Here is a 9,737-nt window from a genome sequence, read left to right as displayed (position 1 = left end):
GGCCTACAGCTTAAGTCCATAGGACCTAAATGCTTCAGTCTGAGACTTTCACCCTGGAGCAGGTGAAGAATTTAAAAACGGTCTAGAATTCATTCTGAGGCCGCCAGCAAGGGCCTCCAGTGCCCAGTGTGGTGGTAGCACTGACGTCAGCTGCAGAATTCAGTGGGCAGCTATGGGGTATGAGCCCCCACCGGGTCATTCCTAGGCATTACTCTGACTGTAATCCACCTGATATGTTACAACACGTTTGTTTCTACTTATATTACCCAGAGTTGGATTATCTTATCTGCATCCAAGGAGTCAACAAAATCAAGACCTCCTCTCTTGCACAATGGTACCTGGACTTGGTCCCCTGTGGGGAATTTTAGAGTTGAAATTTTATTCTTATAGTTTTAGAGTGAAAAGGACATTTGAGGTCACCCAGCACAGTCCCTTTCTTCATGGATGAAACTGAAGCCCAACAAGGTTAAGGGACTTATTGAAGGTCACAGAATGAGGTAGAGGCAAGAGCCAGATTTGGGGCCATAACCGTTGATGGCAAAGCACTTCGAAGGCAGGTAAATGTGTTTGAGGCGCCACTTGCTCCTTGCATGATTTTGGAAAAGTCATTTAAGTTGTCCAAGCCCTCACTTTCTCATCAACATAAAGTTGTGAGGATCAAGTGAGATGATCTACATAAAACATTCAGCAGGGCATTAATTAGGATGCTTTCAGCTCTAAATAACAGAAGACCCAACTAAAAGTATCATGAAAAATATCTATAAGGAATGTATTATCTCCCAGAACGAGAAGTTCCAAAGCTGTTGAGCTGTGTCTTTTAATGTCATTAAGGACTCAAACACTCAGCATCATTCTGCAGTGCCATCTTCAGCGCAGCTTCTGAATGGATACAAGATGGCGGAAGATGCTCCAAGCAGCACAATCCCATGGAGCAACAACCAGCAGGAGAGCAGGAAGGCAGATTGTCCCGAGACGCTGCTTATACCGAGGAGGAAAGACTTGCCCACAAGCTGCCTTACGTGTCATTGGCAAGTTTACATCACATCTCCAGTTCCCAGCCACAGGAATCCAGGGAGCATGGCTGAATTAGACCAAGACAACGTGCTCCTCCTAACTCTGGGATACAGTCACCTTCCTGAAACACAAAACCAGGGAGAAGGAAGGTTGGCATGGAACAGCTGCTAGATAGAGAAGCAACAATGTCGACCGCAGTTGCCAGGTGCTCAGAAGGTGCTGAAGAAATGCTATTTTTATTGCACTGGGCTTTTCTTTCTACTGTACAAATGCAACTGTGCTTTGGTTTAAGGCTGCTTGTCCTCAAAAAGTAAAATTCTCCAGGAGTGTAAGTAACACTGTCTTAACAGTCATTTTTTTACTCTACTAGAGAGGGAAATTTTGTAAAGGGGAAAGGTGGCTGTGGAGCTGCGGGAATAGATGGAAGAATAAAGAAAGAAGGCAAGGCAGGCAGAAACAAGGGCCTCGTGGAGCTAGAAGCCAGCTTCACAGAGATCGCAATTTTGCCCAGGGCCTGCTCCAAGCTGGGCTTTAAAGAATAGATTTTATACTTGCACTATTCCTCATGAAATCCAAATTCCCACTTGTACTAAGAGACGTTTAAGCAAAGGGCAAGTCAGAAAACAAATCCTGTTAGAGTCTCTTCTAATTGCTGTGTCTCTTGGTGCACATTACAGAGGGCAGAGGCCTTGTCTAACTTGTTTTGTCTGCCCTGAAGCGGCCAATCCTGAGTGCAGCAGATGCTCAGGGCAGGAAATGGCCAATCCGGACTTGTCCAGGTTCCATCACAAATGCAAATCTTGACCCTCAATGAGTATCTTTCACCTTTCAAGTTCCTCACCTGGAAAATGGACTGTGACGTTGGTTTCCTAGTGCCGCCAAGTGAGAAATACCTCCTTCTTCAAGGAAGAGTCAGATGAGGAAGAAGAATACTGCTCTTGGAGCTCTCGGCTAGAGAGTGCCATCCAAAAGACCCCAGGATGGCTACATGGTAGAACGGAGAGCTTGATTGGCAATACAGTTTGCAAACCAGGAAGAGAAAGTCTCCAGTGCAGAGCAAAGGTCCTCTCTCTTCAAAGAGGGGAAGAACAGGTTGGGTTTTATTCCTCACAGGGTCTGTATCATACATATTCAGCAGGCTTGGAGGGAAAGCTTCACATATTTATGAGGGGAGCCAAACAGATGTATAATGGGTAAACATATACATAGCATACATCCCATGTTCACTTTGGAGTGGGGATTTGTCCTTAACACAAAGTGGACTTTGGCTGTTTATGTTGAAAGATGAACTATAGGACATAGAGTCAGCTTGTGCACAGCGCCTGTAAGCTGGCTGAAACTGGTTTAAGGTCTGCAGTGGCTTAGAAAAGAGTGTCTGCAAGGCCGGTCCTCTGTCCAGTCAGCGTCGTAGTGGTCTGGGATGTAGACCACAGTTAGGAGGGGTCTGACAATTTACCTGATAGTTCTTCCTGTTAGGGAGTTTTCCAAGAGTGTGGGTTTTCCTATAGCCATAGGAATTTAGGAAACTGGCATGCCAGTCAAGCACTGAACCCTCCACCCACAGGTACCTTTTGTTTCCTTAACCCTAGGGTCCCTCTTAGTTGATAAAGTGGCATCTCTTTTGCTCCTCAGATCACAGGGGAAGCACAGAGTCCTCTACTTCAGGTCCCTCCGGTCACAGGAACCCATACTTCAGCCTGGATGCATGGTGGCTTCACTGCAAGGACCCTGGAGGACCCTGGGACTCCACGACAGCACATCATGTGCCATCTGGGACAGGAAAGCTGCTGGGCAGAAAAACCCCTCCTTCTCTCCCGGGCCTCGAGACCACTTGTCCTCAGAGCCCCGTGTCCACAGCTTTCTCCTCAGCTTCACCTGATGCCCGTCTCATCAGGGTCTTTTGGCCTTAGTGTTTTCTACTTACAAGCAACTTCCTGGGACTTCTAACTGGAACATTCCCCAGAGAGGGACTCTGATGGAGCTTGCCCTCTGGCCAGTCGGCAAATAAGGACCCCCCTTAGGTGCAGAATAGTGGAGTTCAGGCAGTGGGAGGTCATGTGTTTGCCTACATGACAGGGCCTGTGAGCACAGCAGAGTCTCACCCTATAGGTGGGGAGAGGGCAAGCCAGCTCAGAGTATATCTGGGAGAGGGGAAAAGAGAGAGATTGAGAATTTACTCAGGAGTATTTTGCCAGAAGTGGAGAGATAGTCCCCTGGCCCTCTCTAAGACAGAGATGCTCTGGGAGTACTGAACATGGAGTGAGATCTAAGGGATAGTGTTTTGTGTTTTTTGTTGTTGTTGTTGTTGTTGTTGAGACAGAGTCTCACTCTGTCATCCAGGCTGGAGTGCAGTGGTGCGATCTCAGCTCACTGCAACTCCCACCTCCCAGGTTCAAGTAATTTTCCTGCCTAAGCCTCCTGAGAAGCTGGGATTACAGGCATGCACCTCTCCTCTTCGTGTCACCTTCAGCTGACCCCTGTGACCCAGGCTTACGAAGTGTGACCCAGGCTTACTTTGCCCCACCCACCCACTCCCTATTCACACACACACACCACCACACTAAAAATAACTTGTGTATTTTTAGTAGAGACAAGGTTTCCCCATGTTGGCCAGTCTGGTCTTGAACTCCTGACCTCGGGTGATCCACCCACCTTGGCCTACCAGGGTGCTGGGATTATAGGTGTGAGCCACTGTGCCTAGCCAAGGATAGTGTTTCTGAAGGACCCAGAATCAGTTTGCCTCCTTCCTCTCATTCACACCCCACATTCAGGGTTTTACTGCTAATCACAAGAAAACAAAATAACAAAGGGAGGACATTGAAAAGGCCACAGAAGCTTCTGAAAGTCTGAAGAATCAGCCTCCCTTCTGACTTGGCCGATGAGAATCTCTCTGAGCTTTCCCTTTCCCCTTGTATTCCTTAGACTGGAACTCAAATGTTTCTCTGTCTTGAGTCCACAGAATGATAGACACAAAAAAGGGAAAAGAGTTGTAAATTGGCACATCTTCTAATTTTCAGATGCAGAATCTGAGGCCCAAAGAAGCCATGTGACAAGCCTTTGGTGAGAACTTGTGTTAGAATCAAGTCTCTGGCCTAGCTACCCAGTGTGCCCTGGGACCTCTCCATAGCTGTCCAGAGGGAGCCTCTGAGTCACAGCTGGTGGGTGACAGCGTGGAAGTGACAGGAGTCTTCCCAGACACCACACATGGGCAGCCTGGAAGGTCCCCAAACTTCCGTCTCCCCACGGCCTCTGTGAATGGGAGCAGCAGCATTCTGGCTGGTGGGGAACACTTGGAGGTAAACAGAGAAAGCCAGGGGCTGCCACCCACTTTCCTTAGCCAGCCGGCAATTTGACAGACTCAAGCAAGTTACCCTGCCTGTGATGTGAAATATTACCGTTACTTCTGAAAGGGTACTGGCCAAAATCACTATTCATAAAAAACGCATCAAGGTAGGGTTATAAGTTACAAAGATGGCTGGGTGGGATGGCTCATGCCTGTAATCCCAGCACTTTGGGAGGCCGAAGCAGATCACTTGAGGCCAAGAGTTCAAGATTCACCTGGGCAACAGAGTGAGAGCCTTATCTCTTAAAAAAAATTTTTTTTTAAAAACTTCACCAGGTGTGGTGGCACATTCCTGTAGTCCCAGTTACTCAGGACGCTGAGGTGGGAGGATCGCTTCAGCTCAGGAGTTTAAGGCTGCAGTGAACTACAATCACACCACTGCATTCCAGCCTGGGCAACAGAGTGAGACCCTGCGTCTAAAAAAAGTGACAGAGGTGAAGACTGGATCCAACAGCAGATTACCTAAAGGAGGGAACAACCAACTCCTGAAAAACATCTGTCCTAAAGCTGAATGAAAGAACGCAGCTACAAGGTTGGGCGTGGTGGCTCACGCCTGTAATCCCAGCACTTTAGGAGGCTGGGGCAGGCAGATCACTTGAGGTCAAGAGTTTGAGACCAGCCTGGCCAGCATGGTGAAACCCTGTCTCTACTAAAAATACAAAAATTAGCTGGGCGTGATAGTGCATGCCTGTGATCCCAGCTACTTGGGAGGCTGAGGCATGAGAATCCCTTTAACCCAGGAGATGGACGTTGCAGTGAGCCAGATGTGGTGGTGCACGCCCATAGTCCCAGCTACTCAAGAGGCTGAGATGGGAAGATTGCTTGAGCCCAGGAGTTTGAGGCTGCAGCAAGCCATGACTGTGCCACTGCACTCCAGCCTGGGTGACAGGGCAAGACTTGGTCTCAAAAAAAAATAAAAAATGAAAAAATTAATAAATAATGCAGCTGCTTAGCCACTGCCTTTTCCCTTGGTTATGTGGGTAACAGGCAACCCATGCTCTGCAGGGAAGGGGCGTGGGTACAAACCTGGATTCCTTAGCTTACTGGCTGTGTGGCTGCAGCCAGGCAATTTCACTTGTCTGAGGTGCTGCTCCCTCATCTACATCATTCAGGGCTGTGATGCTGGCATATTCAACAAGATAATATCTGTAAGGGGCCCAGCTCTGGACTCAGCACACAGTAGGTACTAATGAAATACAATCATGAACATAGTTATCATCATCATTTGGCCAAGTGTGCCCAGATCCAACCATTACCATCACCAAGCCAAGGGAGCTGTTCCAGCAGGTGCGAGCTGGGGTTGAGTTAGACAGAACCACTGGAATTCACATCCCAGTGCCAACACTGGACACTTGCTTCTCTAACAGGATTTTTCACCCTCAACACTATTGACATTTTGGGCTAATTTTTTATTGTGGGGTGCTGTCCTATGCATTGTGTGGTGTTTAGCAGCATCCCTGGCCTCTACTCTCTAAGATACCAGTAGCATCCTCCCCTAGTTGTGACAACCAAAAATGTCTCCGGGCATTGCCAAATGTCCTCTGAAAGGCAAAAATCACCTCTGGTTCAGAAGAGTGGTCAAATAAAATGTTCATATTAGGTTTCTTATTAGTATTAGGCAAAGTCAAAGAATCTACCCAGAGTATCCAGTTTAAAAAAATTGCTGCCAGGATGACCTTTTTCTGGTAAACCATGGAAGAACATTCATTTCTTCTATTTGACAAGCACTGCAATCCAAGGGAAGAGAATGAACTAGGGAAATAATTGGGTGAGGTTTTAACATTTATGCTAATTTACAGGGTACTTCAACTCCATGCAAATACACCCAGGACTAAGAATTTCTGCTTGATACAGTGGTGAGGGGTAGGTTTAACTGCGGGCTCAGGCCAGATGTCCACAGGAACCCGCTGGCCCTGGTTAAACACTGTGTTGGGTCAGTAGCTCCCATGGAGACCAACAGGCCTACACAAGAGCATTCTTCTCTAGGATATTTATCACTCCCTAACTGAACATAACCAAGGCATTGTTCTAATTCCAGGGACCGGCATCTGCAGGGGGCCATTTTAAAAAAAATAAAAGGATAAGTGAGCAACAGAATGAATGGAACCTCTCCTCTTCGTGTCACCTTCAGCTGACCCCTGTGACCCAGGCTTACTAAGTGTGACCCAGACTTACTTTGCCCCACCTACCCACTCCCTATTCACACACACACACACACACATACACACACACACACACACACACACACACAAATAGAAGACCAAATGGAGACATACTCCTAGCCAGGAATGTATTTCCTGTGTTGCCCTGGCAGTCACTGCTGGCCCCTCAGGTCAGTTTTGCTAGAAGTACCTGGGAAATCCCTCTGAGCCCTGCTATGGCTTAGGACCTCAACAGTGTGCAGAAACTGGTTCTTTCCAGGTGCAGAAAACAGAAGAGGCTCCACAGGGAGTCAAGACTTGAGACAACCCACATCAGTCACATGGAGATTCCAAAAGAGTGCCCGGAGACCCAGCTTGGAGCCAGAGGGAATGAGACCGGGAGGGAAGGATGTAGCTAGGGGAAGGACGGCCTGAAAGGAGAGGGGCATTACTAAGCACTTATTAGGCACCTCACAATAAGAGCTTCCTTGAAACATTACCTCCTTTACCTGTCACTACAGCTTGGGAGGGGGCAATTATTATTCCCAGTTTCATCAACAAGTAACCTCAAAGCAGTTTGGCCAGCTGGGACTAGAACCAGGGGTGCCCGACTGCAGAGCCCAGGCTCTTTGCCACACCAGGGGCTCTCAGCGACAGCTGCGCAGATAGGTCACCTGAGTGGCTTCAGAAAAATACAGATGCGGTTGGGTGCGATGGCTCACGCCTGTAATCCAAGGACTTTGGGAGGCCAAGGCAGGTGGATCACTTGAGGTCAAGAGTTCGAGACCAGCCTGGCCAACGTGGTGAAACCCTGTCTCTACTAAAAATACAAAAATTAGCGGGGCATGGTAGTGCACACCTGTAGTCTCAGCTACTCAGGAGGCTGAGGCAGGACAATCATTTAAACCCAGGAAGTGAAGGTTGCAGTGAGCTGAGATGAAATCCAGCCTGGGCAATAGAGTGAGACTCAGTCAATAAAAAAAAGAGAGAGAGAGAAAGAAGGAAAGAGAGAAAGAAAGAGAAAGAAGAAAGAAAAGAAAAGAAAAAGAAAGAAAGAAAAAGAAAGAAAGAGAAAGAAAGAAAGAAAAAGGAAAGAGACAGAAAAAGAAGAGAAAGAAAGCAAGAGAGAAAATGCTCAGGTGCTAGCTGCTACCAATTAAACAGAAGTCCTGAAAAGCCTCCAAGGTGATTTTAGTGGATATTCAGGGTCTAGAACTGCTGCCCTCCCCAAGGAATAGAGGAGGGCGATGTGGACCGAGGACGATGCAGTGTGCCGGGCGTTGTCCGTGTGCAGTTAGCCACCTCCAGAGCCTCGCTGTGCTGCAGGAGCCCTCCTCCCCCGCCCCAGGCCTCCCACCCACCCAGTGGGCACTAAGAGCAGACAGTTTTCATGTGTGCTAAATATAGTGCTTGGGAAGATAAATCCACACACCCTCCACGCCATATGATATATATCCCAGCAGAAACCACCTGCAATTATGACCAGGCATATTTCAGAGAACTACAGAATCTCAGAGCAGGAAAAGACTGCTGAGACAACTAGCCCAGCTGAGACCTCATTCAGGGCAGCCCAACTGCCCTGAGGGTTTTTAGGGCCATCTTAGAACAAAGCTACATTACAGGTTTCACTGAAACACCTTATAGGTTTCAATGTTTTGCTGGCTTGCTTTCCCACCGGGTAGTACTTGTGTGGCAAATTAACTGAAAATGGTATTCCTTACCGCAAATTTGTATTCACTGACTTAACAAATATTTGTTAGGCGCCCAGTATGTTTAGGGCACAGTGCCTGATTTTCCTGCCAAAATAGTTACCCATCCCGGAATAAATCCCTTTGTGTAAGTCCAATATAAGATCCAGGCGAGATAGGCTCCGAACCAAGCAAAATCCACCCCCAGCTGGGTTACGGTGGTTTTATTGTTTTCTGGCTCATTGGGTAACTTGGCAACCTGGGATCGTGTCTGCAAAAATCCAGAGGAGGCTGATCCAAGATCAGCTCTCCGGGGTCTGCACAGGGGCCCAAGGGCGGGTGCCCACATTCCTCCCTAGCTGCCCACAGCTGCCCTCTGTCCCCAGCCCAGCTCCAGCTCCCAGCTCCCTCCCATTTCAGGCTAGTTAACCGGCAGCAAGCTCCAGCCACCCAGCTTCATGGGGCCAGCCTCTCTCACCTCTCCTGCTGCCCAACTGTTATTGACAAAAGTAAGCACGCTATTGTGACTTGCCACAGAAATAAAAATTGCTCAGGGGAAGGAATTGGGAACGTTTTGTACTCCAGGGTCACAAAAGATTTAAAAGTCATTCTCCCTACTGGAGATCTCATTTACACTGGGCAGAAACAACAACAAAATAAAAACGTGTCAAATGGATTGTGGAATAAAGGAAAATGCTGCAGAGGCAAACCTAGTAGGGGCAGAAGGAAAGGGAGAGGAGGCAACGCACAGCCTCCTCGTGGGAGAAACCCAGGCCCCAGGGGCTGGACAGTACACGATGCTGGAGAAGGGATGGGAAGGTGCCTTCCCTCCTGCCCATCTCCCTGGGATGCCCACAATGGCTGAGACCACCCTTCTTCATACCAAGGAACACAGCTCCCCATGCCTCTACCCACCCCATCAAAATGCGCAGACCCAAACCCAACCAGAGACAACTATCTCTGATATAAAGGGGGAGTAGCCAAAGCCACCCTGCACAGCAGCACCTGTGATCACAGGAGAAGCTGCCAATATTTCACCTGACTCTCTCCCGTGTCTGTAGAATTCTATCTGAAAGTTATTTCCTCAGGAAAGCTCCTCTGATCCCCCAGATTCAATTATTCCCTCAACAAATATTTATCGAATGGATAACATTTACTGAATGACCCCCAGGGGTTAGATGCCCTTAGTGCGATCTCTCCTAGCTACCCCCTTCTCCCTTTGAACACTTAATAATGATGTTAATTAACTAACTACTTACATAATTATTTCTTAGGGTCTTTAAGGCCTCCTTTTCCCACCCGCCTTTCTGGAATATTGAGCTACTTGACAACAAGAATCAAATCGGCCTTGTTAACTGCTGTATCCTCAGAGTCTAGCTTCCATTGGCACCTATTGGATGCCAACACATGCTGAATGAATGAGTGAACAAATGGATGAGCAAACTGTCAAGGCCAGCGCTGTTCAGTAGAAATGCTGACCACAAAGGCAAGCCATATATGGAATTTTAAATTTTTTAGAAGCTACATTTTAAAAAGTAAAAAAGAGTGAAA

The 9,737-nt window shown here is 47.8% G+C and overlaps 1 long non-coding RNA gene across 2 annotated transcripts in view; it reads right to left on the bottom strand.

Annotated features, from left to right (window-relative positions):
• Nucleotides 1–1,002: 1,002 nt before the first annotated feature.
• The window catches only part of LOC141407286 (uncharacterized), a 52,943-nt gene continuing 44,208 nt past the window's right edge, over nt 1,003–9,737 (bottom strand). For both annotated transcript variants that reach the window (XR_012415818.1, XR_012415817.1), the window contains exon 3: nt 1,003–1,135. This is a non-coding gene — a long non-coding RNA (uncharacterized lncRNA). The remainder of the gene's footprint in view (nt 1,136–9,737) is intronic.

Source organism: Macaca fascicularis, chromosome 7 (genome assembly GCF_037993035.2).
Source record: "Macaca fascicularis isolate 582-1 chromosome 7, T2T-MFA8v1.1".
Classification (NCBI taxonomy): Eukaryota; Metazoa; Chordata; class Mammalia; order Primates; family Cercopithecidae; genus Macaca; species Macaca fascicularis.
This window is presented reverse-complemented; position numbering and strand designations above follow the sequence as displayed.